This window comes from Carassius auratus, unplaced genomic scaffold (assembly GCF_003368295.1).
Source record: "Carassius auratus strain Wakin unplaced genomic scaffold, ASM336829v1 scaf_tig00033561, whole genome shotgun sequence".
In the NCBI taxonomy this organism is placed as follows: domain Eukaryota; kingdom Metazoa; phylum Chordata; class Actinopteri; order Cypriniformes; family Cyprinidae; genus Carassius; species Carassius auratus.
In genome coordinates, this window is record NW_020526093.1 from 50,379 (window position 1) to 54,858 (window position 4,480).

At 39.2% G+C, this 4,480-nt stretch overlaps 1 pseudogene; it reads right to left on the bottom strand.

Moving 5' to 3' along the window:
- Positions 1 to 410: 410 nt before the first annotated feature.
- LOC113081282 (mitotic checkpoint serine/threonine-protein kinase BUB1 beta-like) lies at positions 411 to 3,901 on the bottom strand (annotated as a pseudogene).
- Positions 3,902 to 4,480: the final 579 nt, after the last annotated feature.

Sequence of the window (4,480 nt, forward strand, 5' to 3'; positions counted from 1 at the left end):
TTAGAAATTGCTAGTTGCCAAGGCAGTATAATCTCAATTTGGTGTAGTTAAGTAAAAATAAATAAGATGTATTTTAAAAAATGGAATTACATATTAATCTTAAGTGTGTAACTCACCCTGCAGTGTTTGTGCAATAAAATACTATAATATCCCACAAATGATTTAATAATCTTCTTCCAAGTAAACTGCTGATAGTGTGTGTGTGTGTGTGTGTGTGTGTGTGTGTGTGTGTGCAACAAAGTGCAAAAGAGGTTTGATATTATGGAACCAGATGCATTTATTGAAGCATTAATTACCACATACAAACAAAAGACAATATAATGCCTATTCATAAAAGCTTGTCTTGCAACATGCAAAAAAATCCCAAAACAATGTGGTGTTACAAAAAGTATGTATATACAAAATAAAAAGTATGTACAAAAACACAGGAATGGTTACACACAACGAATAACGAGTGAGCTGCCTACTGTTACAGTCATCTAAGATCAGTTTGCATGGGCTTCCTCAGGTTTGGTCTGTAGTTTGTGAGCGTGTTTCTGTCGGTAGCGCTCGGCCCGCAGCTCCTCGAAGCAGAACTCGCTGACTCCGCTGTACAGCAGCTCTCTGCAGTACATGCTCTGCTCTCGACTCTTCCCATCCTCCTGTGTCTGGAGCTGCATCCGCTCCTGCAGCATCTTCAGCGGCGTCTGCTCCGGCCTGCAGGGCTTCCTGGCCGACAGCACCGAGTTCACCGCAGGGTTGATTTTACACGGAGTCCTGCGGGGAAAAATAACGGGAACCAGGTCAGTACACGGAAACTAGAAGCACGTGAACAGATGCACTTAATGCATATGCCTCGTCTTATTATTGTGTCCGTTTATTAGTGCATTATCATTAACCAATACGAAAACTAAACAAAATAGACATTAACTTAAGTGAAATATAAAAAAAAACTTGTTTTAAATTGAAGCAACATTCCACATCTTTGTTGAGTTTAATTTAGAGTACTAACATAACTAAAACAGAAATAATAATTAATAAAAACAATATAGGTATTATAAAAATGACAAATATTATTTCAAACTATATATAACATAATAATACTCTAATGATACTGAAATAACACTGGAACAGGGGTTTTAAAAAATAAACCATGAAAATAAATTAATAAATAAATATATATATTTCATTTACTTTAAAATTTCTAGTAACTAAAATAATTAAATATTACATTTCTAATATTTATTTAGATTAATTTCAAGTACTAAAATAAAAACTTAATTTGAATGAAAAATTAAAGGCATATAAAAATGACAATAAAATTAGTAACTTTAACAAAAAAAAAAAATGCAAACAGAAAATGCATATAACAAATACGAAATTTATTTTCTTTTAGAAGCCATGGTCCCAAAATAAGATTAATCTCAACTGAAAGTACACCAAGTATACTAGGCATCTAGTAAATAAAGACCAATTTTCTATTATAAACATGTCTAGAATGTAAGATTTACTGCATTTTCCAACTCAAGTACTTGATCAAATTGTATTATTTTTTTTATTTCCTCAACTTTTCCATAGAGCCCAGTGTAAACCCCTTTATTATGGCGTGCTATTATAAAGAGCTGAACCGAGTCACACTCACACAGCGGGAGGCTGGTCGTCCTCTTCCACAAACGGCTGGAAGCTGGGTTTAGGAGGAGGAACGGCGACGCTGAGACCCGATCTGGACTTCAGAGGCATCTGCAATTAAACATCTAGCTTTTAATGATCTGTCAGATCACAGTCTGCTTCAAACGTTATCATCCTGCGCTCGCACCTTCACGTTGGTCCACTTCTCAGGCTTCTGTTCGTTCTCTTTGGCTCGGGCTGTAGGTGTTGCTGTCCAGATCTCAAATTTGGGCTCCTGCGGCTCGGTTTCGGAAGCTTTATTCTCATCGAAAACCACCAGGCGGCTGTTCTGTCTAGGCCCCAGCGGCTGTTTAAACTGAAGCCCGCGAGCATCTGACACGAAAAACAACAACAGCGTGATCGCAACAAACTCCTGAGTTACACACAGAAACAGCTCGAGTTTCTACTCACATCCGACCGATGCTTTCACTCGTTGATGGAACCACAGCCTTTTTCTTCCCCTTTGGCTTTGAGCTCGGCCAGTGATGCTCGCTGAGGCTCATCATCATCATCTTCATCATCTCGCTGTGGATCGGTCATGGATGACATCATCTGTCTGCACGCACGAGCCTGCAGAGCTCTGGAGATCAACGAGGAATACATCTAGTGCAAGGCTTTTCCGAATTGTTAAAACTGTCTGTTTTTTTAGAATAGCATGCACTGATTTAACCCTTTAAAGCCTGAAGCTTCCGAACCTGTGAAATGCATGCAGTTTCTCCACGGGTTCTGCTCCACACTTGATGCCGTCCTGAAACACGCTGTCCGCCATCTTTGTGTTCCCTCTCTTCTCGTACTCTTCAGACCAGGCGATGTAAAGCGCGGCTCGCATGGTTCCGATGCCTTGAGCTTGCATGTAGCGGAAGACGTCCATGGGGTCAGAACAGCCCTCTGCCTGCGAGGAAACACAAACAGATATGTTTAAAACACTGTAATGCCATCTGGATATTCTTCTAGACGCTTCGTCACTCACAAACTCGATCCAGAGCTCAATGTAGCGAACGTCGTTGTGATATTTCTTGTCGGCTGTGAAGCGTGTAACTGCTCTTTCAAGAAGCACGGACAAATTACTCTCCTTTCCACTTTGTGGATACGTCTGCTTTGGTCCATTTAATGTACCTGCATTAACATAAAATAAGAATTTTGCATGAATTGCTTTTTTTCATATCTAATGATATATATATCTTTATTTGACCTTCTTAATCTAGCACTCTCGATTTTATGGAAGCCCATTTCCGACACTGAATTAAAAAAAGGTTATTGCAACTTTTTCCTCCAACGATTTTTCTTGCAATTCTGACTTTATAAACATGCAACTGTGAGTTAAACTAACTGAGACTTGTTTTAGCACTTGCATATCATTGCCTCTTTTCTCGATTTGATTGCGTCCATCACTTTGGATAAAAGCGTCTGCTAAATGACTAAATGCATCAGACATCAACATGCATTGCATCGGTCATCGTAATAATCCATACCTGTCCCAAACATCTAGAGGATCGTCTCCATCATACAGCCGCAGCTCAGACTCAAACGCTCTAAAAAAAATAAAATAAAGAAAAATAACATCAATGAATGGTTTAGGAACAGGAGGTTGTTTCATAAAACATGTTTACCAAACACCCCAAGCTTATCTCGGTTTTTAAACATGTAATGGCAAGTGGGCCCGCCGGTGGGTTCAGTGGCAGTTAACGGGTTAATTCAAGCCTCACTCACTGCTTCTTCTGGTTAAGGGCCGTGTGGTTTCCCTCCTGCTGCTGACACAGAGCCTGCTGCAGGGCTGATACACTCCGGCCTTGTCTCAAAGGCTGGATATTTTCTTTACACAATTCCCATTCAGCATCACACTCTGCCATGGCTGGAGATCTGATCTAGAACAGCAATAACAGATGGCACTCAGCATCTGAAATATTTACTTAACGTTACTCATAAGAACATGGTGAGGTAAACACAATGTCCTAAAAAGCATCAAATCAAGGCTCTTGAAGAAACAAAGCAGTAAATAGTGGGGAAAAGTCACAGTGAAAGCATAGAAAGCGTCTGATCAGTTGTATTGAACACAGTTCGAGTCAAAACAAAACACATAACGTTAATGTTGGCAGAAATCAAATATAACTTACATGTTCCCAGACGGAAATCTCCTTAATATGCTTCTGTTCGTGTCAAACCACGTGAGTCTACCAAGCAAAAATCGCACAAATGTGTGTTTATTTTATATTTTTCTCGCTCTTGTGTGATTTTGTTCTCTCTTCGTGTTCACGTTGACTGAGCAAAGAGATTTGAACAAAAACCGGAAGCGCGCCAAGAGATTCCGATTGGGCGAGCCGCTCACGTGATCACGCGACAGCCAATTAGAGCTACTCTAAAATAACAAAAGACTATTATTGCTGTTTTTTTTAAATAAACAAAATTTTATTGTATCTTAATATCGATGTTGTTTTTGACAAATATTGTCTTTCGTCAAGAATTCTGATAATGCGCAAGAACGTGGCCGTCGTGTTGCATGCTGGGAAGGTGAGTTTTACGTCTACCTTTAATCTTTAACAGTTTTTATCGTTCCATACAAAATTACTTTTAAGGTACTTTCATGTATTTATGATAATATCTTAAAGCCCTCTACACTTTTGCACATATATAAATCTTCTCAAACTACTGTAGTTTCCATTGCCGCGGTCGAGGAAACTACATTTCCCTGCATCTCCCGGTTCTCACAGCGCTTCCTGTGTTTACATGCTATGATTCAAGCGAAATGGAATTGATAGCTTAGAAAAACACTGAATGTATGCTTCTAAATGTTATTTTCTCTTGTCACGCTCTGTTTTTAAGCTTCCCTGAAGAA